The sequence below is a fragment of the Oryctolagus cuniculus genome, chromosome 6, assembly GCF_964237555.1.
Source record: "Oryctolagus cuniculus chromosome 6, mOryCun1.1, whole genome shotgun sequence".
Lineage (NCBI taxonomy): Eukaryota > Metazoa > Chordata > Mammalia > Lagomorpha > Leporidae > Oryctolagus > Oryctolagus cuniculus.
The window spans coordinates 51,831,147-51,848,630 of record NC_091437.1 but is presented as its reverse complement, the minus strand read 5'-3'; the positions used below and the strand labels follow the sequence as shown (position 1 = coordinate 51,848,630).

General features: G+C 38.9%; 1 long non-coding RNA gene across 1 annotated transcript in view; it reads right to left on the bottom strand.

Moving 5' to 3' along the window:
- The window catches only part of LOC127490541 (uncharacterized), a 428,986-nt gene extending 412,088 nt beyond the window's left edge, over positions 1 to 16,898 (bottom strand). The window contains exon 1 of the long non-coding RNA XR_011389431.1: positions 16,867 to 16,898. This is a non-coding gene — a long non-coding RNA (uncharacterized lncRNA). The remainder of the gene's footprint in view (positions 1 to 16,866) is intronic.
- Between the last annotated feature and the right edge of the window lie 586 nt (positions 16,899 to 17,484).

The following is a 17,484-nucleotide window of genomic DNA, read 5'->3' as shown; positions in this document are numbered from 1 at the left end:
ATACTACTGGATTTCAATATTCCATGTATTAAACATTTAAGAGGCCGGGGCCGCGGCTCACTAGGCTAATCCTCCGCCTTGTGGCGCCGGCACACCGGGTTCTAGTCCCGGTTGGGGCGCCAGATTCTGTCCCGGTTGCCCCTCTTTCAGGCCAGCTCTCTGCTGTGGCCAGGGAAGTGCAGTGGAGGATGGCCCAAGTACTTGGGCCCTGCACCCCATGGGAGACCAGGAGAAGCACCTGGCTCCTGACTTCGGATCAGCGTGGTGCGCCGGCCGCAGCACGCTGGCCACAGCGGCCATTGGAGGGTGAACCAACGCCAAAAGGAAGAGCTTTCTCTCTGTCTCTCTGTCTCTCTCTCTCACTGTCCACTCTGCCTGTCAAAAAAAAAAAAAAAAAAAAAAAAAAAAAAAAAACCACACACACACATTTAAGAGTAGTTTATTCTGCAAATTAAAAACGGACAAAATACACTCTCTTGATTAGGGAAAGAAGATATAGTTCGAAAAGAACTAAAGTCATACATCTTCATAAGATGCCTGATACAAGATTCAAAGATTTTCCGGTCTTGCTTAGTTTTTAATTACCTCAACCCAAGATGACTGAACAAGAAAATATTAGGTAATGTCTTATTTACATCTTAATGTAGTAATGTAATTATATATTTTAAATATGAATAAATAAGCTTTTTCTTAAGAAAAGAGAACCTATGCCATCCTACTAGAAGATGATAGATCAATCTGGAAGCCCAAAGGTTCATTCTTCCTCCACGTTTGTTGTCCCTGTGAGGAAATGGATCCGACAGCCTGAAAGATCTCAACAGAAATTGGTGATGCCAGCACTGCCTGCTGCTTTCTACCAGGTCCTCTTCTCCCATCAGGCAGCTGCCATTGACCCAGTCAAAAAACACGTAGAGCTTCAGACAGGCCAGCCGGCTCTCTAATCATGCATTGCCCATTGTATCCACACACCACCTTTACCTAGACTAAATACAAGAGTAATGAGACTTCATGGGATAGGTGTGCTCTATTTCTCCTCTTGCAGGTTTTTTTTCCAGTAAATAATACACAGCATTTCCAGCATGTATCTGTCACTCCTTTGTATGACAACATGCTCATCCATGAGACAGGTACACAACATGCTTTGGTGTCTCTATCATTGTCAAATCATTGCTTAGTTTTAAATTGCACCATCATCCAAAACTTTTAAAAGGAAATTGTTCCTATCATAGTCATACAATATTTATACTGCATATTATACAAAGGACTGCAGATATTCAGTGGATAAATGTCATCACTATACATGCTAAACACAATGTCCAATGGAAGACAGGCAAACTAAGAAATATAGAAATTTATCATGTAGAATTTTAAAACTGTAGATCATGCAAAAATAAAACATACATCCTATTCCAGTACTAAACTACTATCACTTAATTTTCTAAATCTTGAAGAAAATTAAGTATCATACTTAATTATGTGGCTCTCAAAACTTACTATAGAAATATTTCAATTTTTCAAATGCATAAGTTTATAGAGGGTAAACCTATTTTCCCAAAATGTAATTAAATCAAAAACTATTTTCACTTACCTGTTTTTCACATTGTATTCCTTAATCATTGACCTTTTTTTCAGGATGTGTTTGTAAGGCAAAACAAAATAAATTATACAGCAAATATCTAAGCAAAAGCAGATCTTTTTAAAAATATTTACTTATTTATTTGAAAGGCAGAGTTACACAGAGAGAGGGAAGGGCAGAGAGAGAGAGAAACAGAGAGAAAGAGAGAGAGAGAGAGAGAATCTTTCATCTGCTGGTTACCTCCCCAAATGGCTACAACAGCCAGGGCTGAGCCAGTCTGAAGGTAGGAGCTGGGAGTTTCACTGGGTCTCCCATGTGAGCACAGGAGCCTAACAACTTGGGCCATCCACTGCTGCATTTCCAGGCACATTAGCAGGGAGATGAGTCACAAGTGGAACAGCCGAGACTTGAACAGGTGCCTGCATGAGATGCTTAACCCATTGCACCATAGTGGCAGCCTCAAAAGCAAATATTGATATACAGTGGATGCCAACATTATATTTAAAATTTTCTTGCTTCACCTAAATATCCCCCCCCTCTCAAAAACCACCAACCAACCAAACAAAAAAACACTAATGCATTTATCCATGCTTTATTCCAAATATTCCATCATCACAGTCCCTGGGCTACTCTATTAAGATCCAACTCTGGATTTCTTGAATTTGTTTTGTTTTGAAAGCTGTTATTGTGTTTAAAAATTTTTAAAGTTAATGAAAATTAACTGAGGTCTTTGGAAACACTTGAAAAGCGTGAACTGCTAAGAAAAGAAAGTGCTAAATTATTAATTGTAATTTCTTAAATAGAAGAGTAGTGCACTCAGCTTTCAGGTATCTTGAAGTTTCAGACACAAAAACATAATGACACGAATAAAAATTTCATCAACATATCAGTGAATAGGCTGGTTTTCTCTCATTCATTTTTACCAAGAATTTTCTGTAATACAAAGCATTACTTTTTTTAAAAAAAAAAAAAGCAAAGAGCATAATTTCTTGTTTGTAAAAATTTTAAAAATACTTTCATAGTTTTTTTAAATTTTGGATTATATTAATTGTGTATTTTCAATGGCAAATCAGTTTATGCCATTTTACAACTTATAAAATTAAACAAGATATAAAACATCCTAGGAATACTTTATATATGAAGTTTGCAGATACTAATATCATTTATTGATTTACATAAAAATATTTACACCATTCATTTTAGATGAATAATAATAATAAATATAGCAAATATTTATATCAGGGGAAAAAAGAGAGGACAAAATACATTCATTAAACCCTAGAGCAAGGGCGTAGGTACATAAGCCACCAGACACCTTTCAGGTAATAGAAGGGGATACATCTTTGATCCTAAGTTTCAGGTCGATCAACCAGAAAACTATAACATCAATTACCATAATTATAGGCTCTGAAGGACTCAGCCCATACACTGGTGAAGGGTCAATGAATATTCACTGATTTCGGTCACTGCATATTATTAAAAATGACACTGCTATTATTAAAAATCACTGCCAGAACAAATATTGTCACTTCCTTTGATGAAGGCACTTTTAACTTTTAGACATAATTTTTTGAAATAAAAATCTGACTCTAAAAAATTATCAGAATTAATACAGTGAAAATTTATTTGTGTGAATATCAAACAGCAACTTAAACACGTGAAGCATATAGAATCAATAAAACCAATCAAAGATTACAGTTACGTTATGTGTAAACATTAAACTCTTCCAGCCATCTAATAACGGGACATATAGCTGACTCAACTATATATTAATGACACATACGAGCACATGGAGAAATTAAATTCGGGCCATTACTTTATGACTTGCTCGGTTTTAAATTCAGCTAACCACTGGAGACTTACAACACAAAGTAGCATGCATTAGCAACCTAGAAAAGTATATATTATTGATCTCAAAATTAAAACTTTCTTTAAATAATGCTTACTCCATCATGACATGTGAGATATAAAAGATAATCACACACAGTTTAGAACAGAAAACATCTCTCTGTTCTCTGTGTAGACACCTGTACTAAACATAAAGGTCAAGTAATTTCTCCTTTTAGGTTTCACTTTGAGGGATCACTTAGTGTTCCATATTCTGTTATGGAATTCATGAGTAAAAAACAAGCAAACCAATTTTTATATAATTCTCTATTAAAAATAAACACAGAAAGGAACTTAATTGTGCTCCTAAATTCAGCTCCACCTCCTGTCTGGAAGTTACTCTACACACATCTAGACATCATCCATGAATGTCTTAGGCATCACTGTGTTCTCATCTCACCCACATAGCCCATTCCATTCTGCGAATGCTGCTTCCTTTCTTTCTATAATTTCACCAACCTAGTCCATACCAGGGCCAGTAGAACCACCTTCCAACTGCTATCTTCATTTTAGATCACTTATGGAAGATCTATATTACTACATTCAAGCTTGGTAATTTCTCATACCTAGAACTAAAATGTCTGTGTTGGTAGTTCCCAATATATGCAGCACTACTTACTTACAACACTGTGTATTGATCTACCAGGATAATGATTTTTACATGACAAAAGCACAGTACAGTACACATATTCCAAGGATAAGATGAAGATCAAACAATATTTTAAATCACCTTCTAAAGATGGTTACTAATTTTTATTACTAATAATAGATCTGTAAGATTTATCAAATGTCCTCTTAATAAGAATTAAGTCAGCTTGAGACTAATTTGATCATAATTGCTGTCACAGTAACGGTGCCCATACAGTCATTATAAAAGATCATAACAATGATCAATGATCAGTAACCTAAAGAGGTATAAATTTGTAGAGATGAAATATGGAGATCAAAACAAATAGCTGCCTCAAGGCCAATGCTGTGGCATAGTGGGTAAAGCTGCTGCCTGCAGTGCCAGCATCCTATATGGGTTCTGGTTTGAGTCCCAGCTGCTCCACTTCTTATCTAGCTCTCTTCTGTGGCCTGGGAAGCAGGACCCAGGTCCTTGGGCTCCTGCACCCACATGGGAGACCCAGAAGAAGTTCCTGGCTCCTGGCTTCGGATTGCCAATTGGGGAGTGAACCATCGGATGGAAGACCTCTCTCTCTCTCTCTCTCTCTCTCTCTCTCTCTGTCTCTCCTTCTATCTGTGTGTAACTCTGACATTGAAATAAATAAATAAATGCAAAAAAATGTAACTGCCTCAAAAATGAAAGTAGTTCAGTTCTTCAAGAAAAGTAGCTAGGTGTGTGAAGAAAAGGATTGTGCATCTGCAGGAGGAGGTGTATGTCTTGAAGGAAAAGCTGAGTTATTTCTATGGCCTGGACTAATCAAAGTAGGTTGGCAATCAGAAGGGGCTGAGAAGGTCGGAGTAGTTTGGACAGAGTAAGTGATAAGAAAAGCTCAGAAAGAATAGTAGATTTGGATGCTAAAAGAATAACTATCCACTGGGGTAGCCAAAGGAGTACCTGTGATACTTCTAACATTTGCCTACAACTAATTTTGTAGAGTTTTTTGTTCCTATGTATCTAAATAATACTAAATGACAATGAATCTTAATTTTAAAAGCTCCCTTCTAACACATTACAGGAAATATTCTCAAAGCTGATATATAAAGGCAGATATAGTATAATCTCTGACAGCAATTTGAATATTCTTTCTATTTTAAAAATACTAATTGTGTTGGGCTTCTAAGATGGTAAAACCTAAGAAATTACCCTGTTCATTTTAATATGGTTGAAGGTACCTTGGTTCAAAAATTACTAAATGACTCACTGATCTCTTTTCTAATTGTGATATAAGAGAAAACCAAACAAAAAAAATCTGGCAAATTTAAAAAAAGAAAGAAAAACTGTGTGAAAAGGAAAACAGAGAAGCTCAGCTTTGTCTAAATAATAGGAGACATCTTTCAACAGTCAATGAGCACAAATGACTGACAGCTTTTGATAGTATTCCATGGTATTTCTCCCAGTGGACTCTATTCTGTCTCCCTGATATTGCCTAAAATGCAAAGAAATAGTTTATTGTCATTTTCAACTTCAAGTCATCTGACCTGAAGCTTATAAAGATGCATAAACAATCCACTGGATTTGAAATAAGATTTCACCTTTGAGGTCATTATTGCAATTAGCACCTTTATTATTACTTTAAAAATTGCCTAAGTACAGTTGCACTAAAAAAATATAACCCTTGAAAACGGAAGGATGCTTATGTGTTTTTATTGGAATGTCATGTGATGTATGAGGACTACTGCAGTACCATAAAGTTTAATTCACTTTTTTTAACATATGGTATGCTGAACAATTATCCTTGAGGCATGGGGTGGGAATGGTTCTTTCGCAGACACTTTCAAATGATGCAGTATATTTAAACTGGAGTATATTTATATTTATGTTATCTGTGTTATATATCTATATCTTTAATGAAAGGTAAGTTTTTTAAATGATAGTGAAGTAGTTTTGGTGATGACCAAAATATGTAAAATTGACAGTTGTCAATTTACAACACTCCCTAGCATGTCACCCCGACCCTCCCCTCTTTAGGCACATAATTTCATATTCTATCAACTATATTAGAATTACCTTTTAAAAATGTTTATTTATTTATTTTTGAAAGGCAGAGTTACAGGAAGATAGAGGGAAAGACAGAAAGAGATCCTCCATCCTCTGGTTCACTCCTCAAAAGGCCACAATAGCCGGGGCTGGGCCAAGCCAAAGTGAGGATCCAGGAGCTTCACCCAAGTATCCCATGTGGGTGCAGGGGCCCAAGCACTTGGCCATCTTCCACTGCTTCCCAGGCTCATTTGCAGGGAGCTGGACAGGAAGTGGAGCAGCCAGGACTCAAACTGGCACTCATATGGGATGCCAGCATTGCAGGCGGCAGTTTCACCTGTTACATCACAACAGTGGCCCTAAGAATTATCTTAAATGACATGGAAACTTTGGAAGAAGAAAAAGGACTTACAGATGGATCCATAAATGAAAGAAGGAGGTAAAACAAAAGAAACAACTTACGGACCAATTACGTCAACACCCTATCCATGAAAATCATTCACAGTTGAGATAGTTCCCCCTTTATTTGCTCAAGCTACCTGAGGTTCTACTTATCAGAGACCCCACTCATGTAATACAGTTCTATCTTTGCAAAAATCTAATGACCAAGAAACTGTTGTGAATATCAGTCACTCACAAGATGATTAAATTTTGTTGCACTTACCATGCACAAAATGAGCTTTGATTTTAGTAAATGTGTTTCAGATCTGGGGGATCACTTGATCTTAGTGAAATGGTTGCTAGTCTTTGGAAATGACAAGTTCAGACAGAGTATCAGGGCAGTTGATCTCAAAAACTGGCTCTGGGCCAACAACATCAGCATCCACTGGGAACTTGTTAGAAATGCAAATTACCAGGCCCCATACAGAGCTAATGAATCAAAAAATTTTGATGCAGTAGCAGCAGCACTCTAACAATCCTTCCAGGTGACTTGATGCCTACATAATTTTGGGGAAGCATTAGTTTGGGGTAGTATGAGAAAGGAAGTAGAGTTGGAAAGGAAGTTCATAGTAGGAAGGTTACAAACACTCAGCAGAAAAGAACATCCTAGTGGACAATTTCTAATATTTCAAAAACATGTTAAAGATTGCATAGAATACTGGCATATTAGATCATAGTATGCAATGTTCTCATCTAAGACTGGCATACAAATAAAGTAGATTAAAACTGGGCAAACAGAGAACTCTGATACCTGGCCACTACAGTTTGATTGCTTTGTGCCTGTAGCAGATCTTGCATTCTCACCTTAACTTTCCCATATTACTGTGCTCTCTATAAGAAAAAATCATTGAAAGCTACAGCAAGGTTGTCAAGGAGCAGTGGTATGATTATGAAAGCTCATGGAAGTCCCTCGGCAACCAGGGACTTAATGTCCAATGCTTGTCCTTAAGCATCTGTTTCTAGTACAAGCATCACACCTCACTTAATTTTCACAACTACTTCCCCTCAAGTCTGTGATGCAACTGGCTTCAAAATATCTGTCTTTCAATTTGGGAGCAATTCTCTCATGGTTTTGTGGGGAGTCATGGGTTAATAGGCACTCTGGACACTGCGGGTGGAAAATGTTCCCCCCAAAAAGTTATCCTTAGCAAGTTCAGAAGTGCCAGCCTGCCAACTCCCAGGGAGCTTCCAATCTTATGATGAGAATAGCAAAGAAGTGGTGACTCCACCCTTCTGAGCTCTCAGTATATTGTGAAAACAAATTAGGTATCCCACCCTTGTGATTTTTTGTTGTTGTTGTTTTATCAGGAGCAAGCCAGACAGGATAAAGAAGTGTATTAAATCAAGTCGTTTGATGGGTTTTGTCCCATCCCAGTAACTGAATGTTAATCTGATTGTCAAGTTTTTTTTTTTTCTTTGAAATTGTACTTAAAAATCCCACTGCCATGGGGTCCTTTCAGTTTTGCTTCTCTTACAGCTCCTCTGTGCCACTCTGACTGAAGGTCTTTAGTAAATCTGGACTTCAAACCTTTAAATTTCACTTTTCTTTTGCCTTGTCTGCTTGGAAATTCTTCCTCAATGTGAGACAAAGAACCAAGGTAATAATAATTTCTCTGCCACCGTCTTCCTGTAACAGTTTTACTCTCAACAGTCTCTATTTCACTCTTCCTCATGGAAAGTGTAACTGAGACTCTAATCCTGGTGCCTTGGACCTGTTGAACTACAACAATTTCCTTTATTTATCTAACAACTTGCTTTGACTCCATTGTAACCAATCAGATAAAGCCCAGATGTCATTGTTTCTCCACTTTGTTTTTACCTCCAGTTTCCCCAATGTTGCCTCTCCTACTTATTACCCATCATTCTACTTTTATTTTTGGTTTGTTTAAAAACTAAGCAGCAGCTCACTTCCACAGCAACTGACTGATCCCTTTCCCATCTATCATTCTGTTCTCCAGCATTGGATATGACTATTAGAGAAATCTTTGCTTTCTCAATTACACATTGTAGAAAAAAAATCAAAATGGAGTGAGTGTAGCTAAAAGCTAATTGCAGATCTCTTGCTTCTGTACATTTAGCTTTGCTTGTTAAAAGCTAAGGGTGTATTGCCCGGCGCTGTGGCTCACTTGGCTAATCCTCTGCCTGCAGCGACGGTACCCCAGGTTCTAGTCCCGGTTGCTCCTCTTCCAGTCCAGCTCTCTGCTGTGGCCCGGGAAGACAGTGGAGGATGGCCCAAGTGCTTGGGCCCTGCACCCACATGGGAGACCAGGAGAAAGCACCTGGCTCCTGGCTTCGGATCAACGCAGCGTGCCGGCCGTGGCAGTCATTTGGGGGGTGAACCAACGGAAGGAAGACCTTTCTCTCTGTCTCTCTCTCTCTCTAACTCTGCCTGTCAAAAAAAAAAAAAAAAAAAAAAAAAAAAAAAAAAAAAGCTAAGGGTGTGTCTTGTGAAACTATGTGGGCCCGAAGTCCCTGCACTGTTATCTTACAACCATATCTTGGATTTGCTATTGTTTCTGGATTTGTTATTAATTGTTATCATACAACCATATTCTGGGTTTTGTTGTTGTTCATTGCATACCAGGGGTTCAAAATTGTGAGCCCTAGTGGACAAAATACTATAAAAAACTGTGTAACTTGCTGTTGGGGGCCCCACTCTGGTAAGGAGTGTAACTCCTAATTGGTTGCCTTGTCTCTCATTTTCAGTAAAATTATGTTACTGGTTTTTGTAATATTCTATTTTAGCTGACAAGTGGATGCAACATCAGCCTAAACTGTTAGCATCTCTATTTAGACACAAAAGACCCGAACTCTAACTGTAGTAAAATCTGCCCCTTCACTAAGGAAACAAAAGGATAATCTTCACAAATAACTATTTAATAACTACTCGTAGAACATCAGCTGTGTGGCTCATACAGGAAACACATTAATACCTACAGAAGAAAGAGCAGTAAGCCAGGGAAAAGAAACTCCCTAGTGTGGGGTTTTATATACATGTATATTCAATTATTAATACCATAATAGATGATTTAATCATGATTGTTAAGAACTATGAGGGTGAAATATAGGATGTAATAAGAGCTAAAAAGAAAAACAGAGCCATATTTAGCAATCAGGGAAACTTTCCTGATAATGTTCAACTGAGATATCTAAAATATGAATAGGGATTGCCTGAGCAAGAATGAATTGTGAGTAGCAGATGTGGTATTTCATACAGATGGAAGAGATGATAAAAACACCCTGACGCAGAAATTGGCTTCTTGCCTTCAAGGAAATGAAAGAAGGTTAGAATGCAGAGTAAGAAAGAATATGGCAGGAGATGATGTGAGACTGGTAAAGAAGTCCAGGAGGAGATGATGTTTAAAATTGCAGACCACAGACAGATTTTAATTGATATTCCAAGTTCTCTAAGAATCATCCAATCCTTGCTGCTTAAAGCATCTACTTGAGGCAACATCAACAGCATCATCATGTGTTTCGCCAGAAAGCAACTCTCAGATTTAAAATCAGAGATATTGAATGAAATGGATTTTGCTTATATTCCAAAGTGATTTCAATGAATATTAACACTGGGGTAACACAAAATAATTAAGCATGGGAGGAACCTCACCTAATTTAGATTTTGTTAGGTAGTAGCTGTATGGATTGAATTTGGCAGGAGTGGAAAAAATGTACATTCAGGCAAGTCAATTAAGACTACATTGTATTTAGTTCATTGAAAGATAATGTTATCACTGACTTCAGAGGCATCAGTAGAAATGATGGATTATTATATTAAGGAAGTTAATTTCAGGACCTGGTGATTTATAAGGAAGGATGAAGATAGATAGTGCCAAGGCTTCTCACCAAACAATCAGATGTACAATGTTTTGAACATTAATATGGGATAGTACAGAAAAAGCAGATTTTGGCAGAAACAGCATGAGTTTACTTACAGACCACACCAATGTGTACCAAATTTCATGCTTGGGAAAAGAGATCTTAAATTTAGAGAAGATTTTACTACTTAAAATGTACTATCACACATATTATCTTAGCTGTTCCTAGTGTCATACCAACGAACTGTTGTGAATTGCAAGTTTGATTAACCCTATTAAAGCCAAATGAAGCTATGACAGTAGTAGAGGTTTTTTGTTTGTTTGTTTGTTTTAATTTACTTGACAGGTAGAGTTATAGACAGTGAGAGAGAGAGACAGAGAGAAAGGTCTTCCTTCCATTGGTTCACTCCCCAAATGGCCGTTACGGCCAGCGCTGCACTGATCCAAAGCCAGGAGCCAGGTGCTTCTTCATGGTCTCCCATGTGGGTGCAGGGGCCCAAGCACTTGGGCCATCCTTCACTGCCCTCCGGGGCCACAACAGAGAGCAAGACTGGAAGAGGAGAAACCAGGACTAGAACCGGTGCCCATATAGGATGCCAGCACTGCAGGCGGAGGATAACCAAGTCAGTCACGGTGCCGGCCTGAACAGTGGTAGAGTTTTAAATGGTAGCCAAATCTTTTGATGCTCAATCTTGATTACGTGATCCTACTAGCACTAGGAGAATCTCTTCATAGTAACACAATAGCTGCAGGGTTTACAATGGCTGATGACCCGCTCAGTGGTTTCACAGGTTGACGTGCTTCAAGGTATTCTGCAGGATACAAGGGAGATGAGGTGAAGGGACTGTATGGCCCCCAACTTGCTTCAATAAAAACAGAAAGAAAGATGCTTAACTGTTTTCAAGCTTGGGATTTCCTCATGAGGTATAATTCGAAGAAATCAATTAACATGTTAAAAAGTGTTTCAAAACTACTACAACAAATATTGCCAAAAGAAGGTGTTTAAAAGTTAAGTAGTATGAGGCTGGCGCTGCGGCTCACTAGGCTAATCCTCCGCCTTGTGGCACCCGCACACCGGGTTCTAGTCCCGGTCGGGGCGCCGGATTCTGTCCCGGTTGCCCCTCCTCCAGGCCAGCTCTCTGCTGTGGCCAGGGAGTGCACTGGAGGATGGCCCAAGTGCTTGAGCCCTGCACACCATGGGAGACCAGGATAAGTACCTGGCTCCTGCCATTGGATCAGCGTGGTGCGCCAGCTGCAGCGCGCCAGCGGTGGCAGCCATTGGAGGGTGAACCAACGGCAAAGGAAGACCTTTCTCTCTCTCTCTCTCTGCCTGTCAAAAAAAAAAAAAAAGTTAAGTAGTATGAATACGCCACACATCTTGGTAGTGACTTGGAATAATTAGCATGGCAGACAAGGATTCTGTATATTTGAAAGTTTATAAAACTTATTCATTTGAAACACACACACTCACATCTGCACACACACTCCACAAATGCTAGTAAGATGAGGGTTGGTCACAGCCAAACCTAGGAGTCAAGAACTCAATCCATATCTCCTAAGTAGTTGACAGGGACCCAACCATTTGAGCGGTCACCTCTTGCCTCCCAGGAGTCCTCCGGAGTTAGTAGGAAGCTAGAATCAGGAGCAGAGTCATCACTTGAACCTAGAATTCCAATATGGGATACAGACATCTTAAACCAGCATTAACCCACCAGCCCAAACACAAGCTCCTAGTGGACCTTTGAATGAACTGGAGGAGGCTAAGCATACCCAAGTAAATAAATGAGTTTATTTTCTGATTTATAAGTACTATAGATGAAAAAAAAAAAGGATGGAAAAGAAAAATAAGAGTGAATTATGATAAGGGATGACCCTGAGGAGGGGGTGCTCGGGGAAGGCTGCATAGGAGGACTGAAGAGCTGAAAGACAAGAGGGAAAGGCTGAGCAAGGAAGGGACTTTCCTACTGAGAGCCAGTGGAAAAGTGCATAGCGTCAAGAGAGGAAACAGATATATTGATGAAAGAGCAACTGTCAGAAGAGAGTTCATACTTGGAACAGGATGATGGCAACGGAGACAGCTGAATGCAGACAGTTTTATTCTTCAAACCGAATTTGCAGGACACAGTGATGAAAGTAACATCCAATAGTGATGCCAGATCAGGAGCACATTCTCAAACTCAGGAAACTTGATTGAAAAGGGAGGCTATGCCACACCAGTTGCAGTTTCTCCCTGGGATATCACATTTTAAACTTGAAGATAAACTGAAGTTCTAAAATTACAATTTTATTTTCAAAGTTTTCACAAGTGGTGGGTATTGTGGCACAGGGGTGTTAAGCTGCTGGCTGAGATGCCCACACCCCATACAGAAGTGCCTGGGATAAAGTTTCACCTCCACCAGCACACCGGGTTCTAGTCCCGGTCGAGGCGCCGGATTCTGTCCTGGTTGCCCCTCTTCCAGGCCAGCTCTCTGCTCTGGCCAGGGAGTGCAGTGGAGGATGGCCCAAGTGCTTGGGCCCTGCACCCCATGGGAGACCAGGAGAGACACCTGGCTCCTGCCATCGGATCAGCACAGCACGCTGGCCGCGGCGGCCATTGGAGGGTGAACCAATGGCAAAGGAAGACCTTTCTCTCTGTCTCTCTGTCTCTCTGTCTCTCTGTCTCACTGTCTACTATGCCTGTCAAAAAAAAAAAAAAAAAAAAAGACTCATCTCTGCTTCTGATCTAGCTTCCTGCTAATGTGGCTAGAAGTCAGCAGATGATGGCCCAAATACTTGGATTCCTGCCACCCACATGAGATACCTGGATGGAGACTCCTGGCTTTGGTATGGCCCAGCCCTGGCTGTCACTCATTCATTTGGGGAATGAACCAGAGGATGCGAGATATCTTTCCCCCTCTGCCCCCTCCCTTTCTATCTCTCCATCTTCCTGTCAGTCACTCTTTCAAATAAATAGATAAAAAAAAGTTTTTAAAAGTTTTCAAATGACCATTGTAGGAAGCAAAAAGGAAATCAATGAGTTGCCAAAGAAGGAGCCACAGTATAAAGCAAACATACCCAGAAACATTTGTTAACATCCCTAGTTCACTAAGTACTTACACATCTCCAACTCATTGTAAAATGGAAAATTCCACTGTTGTATAACTTACAAAATATTGATTAATATTTTTTTTTTGACAGGCAGAGTGGACAGTGAGAGAGAGACAGAGAGAAAGGTCTTCCTTTGCCGTTGGTTCACCCTCCAATGGCCGCCGTGGCTGGCACGCTGCGGCCAGCGCACCGCGCTGATCCGATTGCAGGAGCCAGGTGCTTCTCCTGGTCTCCCATGGGGTGCAGGGACCAAGGACTTGGCCATCCTCCACTGCACTCCCTGGCCACAGCAGAGAGCTGGCCTGGAAGAGGGGCAACCGGGACAGAATCCGGTGTGCCGGCGCCGCAAGGCGGAGGATTAGCCTAGTGAGCCGCGGCGCCGGCAAAATATTGATTAATATTTTTAAATGATGATGTAAACATTTGGCACAACAGTTACGAGACCCTTTGAATTGCTTGTTTCCATTCTGAAGTGCCTGGGTTCATGTGCAGCTTCATTGATGACTCCAATTTCAAGCTAATGGGCATACACAAGCCTGTAGGTGATGGATGTTGTACTTGGATCCCCATCATGCACATAGGAGACCTATAGAGTTATTGGCCCTTGGCTGTAGCCTGGCCCAAACGAAGAAGATGAGAGAATTTGGGGAGTAGACCAATGAATGCAAGATCTATTTTTGTCCATCTCTGTCTTTCAGTTAAATAAAAATGTAAAAAACATATTTTAAGAAAGAATATGGACTTCTTATCTTGAACTTAGAAAAAAAACTCAATATAAGAAATCTGTTCTAATGTGGAATGCATTTCAATTAAGTATTTCATGAAAAACCTTGGAAATACATTTATAACATAGATTTCATAGCTAATATGCTCTCAGTACCAAATATCAGTTTAAGAAATAAATATTAAGAATATAAACTGATGGGGGCAGTGGCTTACTGGACTAAATCTTTCCCTGTATTGTCGACATCCTATATGGGTGCCAGTTGGAATCATGGCTGCTACTCTTTCAATTCAACTTTCTGCTAAGGCCTGGGAAAGCAGTAGAGGATGGCTCAAGTGCTTGCGACCCTTTATGCCTCTGGGAGACCCAGAGGAGGCTCCTGGCTCCTGGTTTTGGATCGACCTAGCTTCAGCTGTGCAGCCATTTGGGAAGTGAACCAGCTGGAGGAAGACCTTTCTCTGTCTGTCCCTCTCTTTTTCTGTAACTCAGCCTCTCAAATAAATAGATAAAATCTTAAAATAATATATAACCTGTTACTATTTTGGATGGTCTTAAGAATTTTCCAGGATTTGGGTAATGCTCTGAAACATTTATTTATTTATTTATGTATAAAGATTCATTCATTTATTTGAAAGTAGAGTTATAGAAAGTGATCCTCCACATGCTGGTTCACTCCTCAAATGTCTACTATGACTGGGGCTGAATACCCCTTAAAATTCTGCTTTCTAGTAAATTACCCTAGTTTAATAAAGCAAGTATGAAACTGTACTAGAAGACATTCTCGGGTATAATATCTTGTGAGTTTATTTCATTTCCAAACTCTCATGCAAATATATCTCATTTCAGCACACTTCAATGAGTTGGGTGTGTGGCTGAAGAAACTATGACTGCAATATCCTCTAGTCAGCATCAGAATTTATCTCATGACATCAACCCAGACAGGGTGGTTAGAACACTGAGAAGTAAACAAGTAAGCAAAGAAAATCATCACAGCTACTGGTTCACCTCCTAAGAATGACTTGGGACATTCCTCAGCCTATCTCTCAATGGAGTGGATCGGGAAGGCTATAAAACACATTGCATTGTATACAGTGTGCAATGGATGGTTCAGAAAGAAAAGAAAAGACAAATTAATAAAAATGGAGTGCTTGTATTTAAAGACAGTTCATGCAATGCTTCCATGTAGCAATTTTTAGGTCTTTGCTTTAAATTTAACGGTTAAGTGTGGAGACATAATTCTGTATACAGTAGGTAGCACAGGAGAGCTTTCACTGCAGCAGAGTACCCTCAGAGAATTTATAGAATCTTCTTCAGTCGATTGCAATTCAGATGTTCCACATGGTTACAACATTTTTATTTCATTAACACCTAATTTACAAGCACAAACCATTCTAAATGTATCAGAACAGATGTAGGAAATAATTATAATTTAGATTGAAATCTTCATCTCTGAGCCACATATTTTAACCCATCTATCTTAAGGAAAAAAAATTTTAATAAGTCATTGCAGAGGATTATAAAGAGACAAAAAAAGTTTTCTGATTTAAATAAAGAGGAGCCAAAATTTCAGTTATTCTTTTCTATCAATTTACTATTATGGCACAGATGTGCAGACTTGCTATATAGAGCTGTATGGTTTATAACACGACATGTGCAGCATTGAAAAGGCAATCTGCTCCTATTTAAATATGCTTTTTTTCATGAAGTCTCCTATTGTAGCCCTTGGATATTTAGTTTAATGCTTAAAGCTCTTTAAATTTTGTTTTCTATTTTCCAGAGGAAAATCCTCTTTACTTGGTGGACTTGACATTTAATTTGCTATGTATAAAAGCGAATACAAAAAGGAAACATTTTGGCACTATACAAATACTAAAACAACTTAATGTTTTGTATGATTTATCAATGCAGTCAACATGGTCAAACTCCCTGTCTTACCCAAGAACAGCTTGATTCCTTCACTGAACTGAGTAGTGGATTGTTCTAAATCAAAGCAGCCTTCATGACTTGGATGTACCTAACTGAACCTCATTCATCACCAACTTTCCACACAGAAATCATCATCATTTGGTTGCAGTGGTCTTTGCCAACCCAATTCTGAGTAAAATAGGTGTATTTTCTCACATAAAATAAAATAAACATGCTTTCCTGAAACATCTTCCCCTTCATTTTTAATACAGCTATATATTTTCATCTACAGTAGTATATTTTTATTCTACTTCCTACTTACACATGCCCCAGAATGATTGAGAATGTTTAACCCTCCTTTGCAAGCTAATCATCTTACTGTTGTCTGCCTAACCTTTGACAGAAATATTCTATTGAATAGATAAATACATGACATTAAAAACCGTGTTATAATGTGTACTATTTTGTCTTAAAAATCAATCTTTGATTTTTTTTACATTAACATGTACTTGATTGAGTATCTGAAAATAGAGCAGATGAAAGATAATAAGCACATTTACATTTATTCAGAAGCTTCGTATGTTATGTTTTGCGGATAATGCCATAGGAAGATTTGGAGAAAGGATGTAGCTATCCTTGAAAAGCTTGTCTTCAGGTAAGTGGTGATATTTCTTCATAATTTACATTTTGAACATGTCATCTTTCTCAGTGGAAGCCCTTTATTGTGTTTTGTATAGGCAGTTCTGAACAAATTGAAATAGAAGATTAAAAAAACTTCCCCTACCTTATGAGAAAGTATCACAGGTCATACCACCAGACTGCATACACCTGCAACACAAAAGGAAAAAGATTCAAACATTACTTACATTATGAAAAAAACAGCGTTGTGAAAGTAAGCAAAACTTAAGACATGATACTCTGATCATCAATCTCAGACAGATTTCCAGTATAGAAAACTATGAGAAAATACTATCAGAGTTCTTCTAATGAATAAGAATAAATACAAGAGGGGCCAGCGGTATGGTACAGTGGGTTAAGCCATCACTTCTGAAACCAACATCCTATTTCAAAGTGCAGATTTGAGTCCTGGCTTCTCCTTTTTTTATTCAGATTCCTGTTAATACACCTAGGAAAGCAGCAGGTAATGACCAAAGTAATTGGGCCTCTTCACCCATGTAGGAGACCTTAATGGAGTTTGTAGCCACTGGTTTCTGCCTGTTCTAGCTCTGGCTTTAGCACGTATTTGGGAAGTGAACCAGCAGATGGTGGTCTGTCTCCCTCCACCTCTCCCTGTCTTTCAGATCATTAGTAAATAAATAAGTATTTTTTTAAAAAAAGAGTAAGTAAAAGAGTGACTAAATGATAACAGTTAGAGTGGTTGTGGATGAAACCATATGCCCAA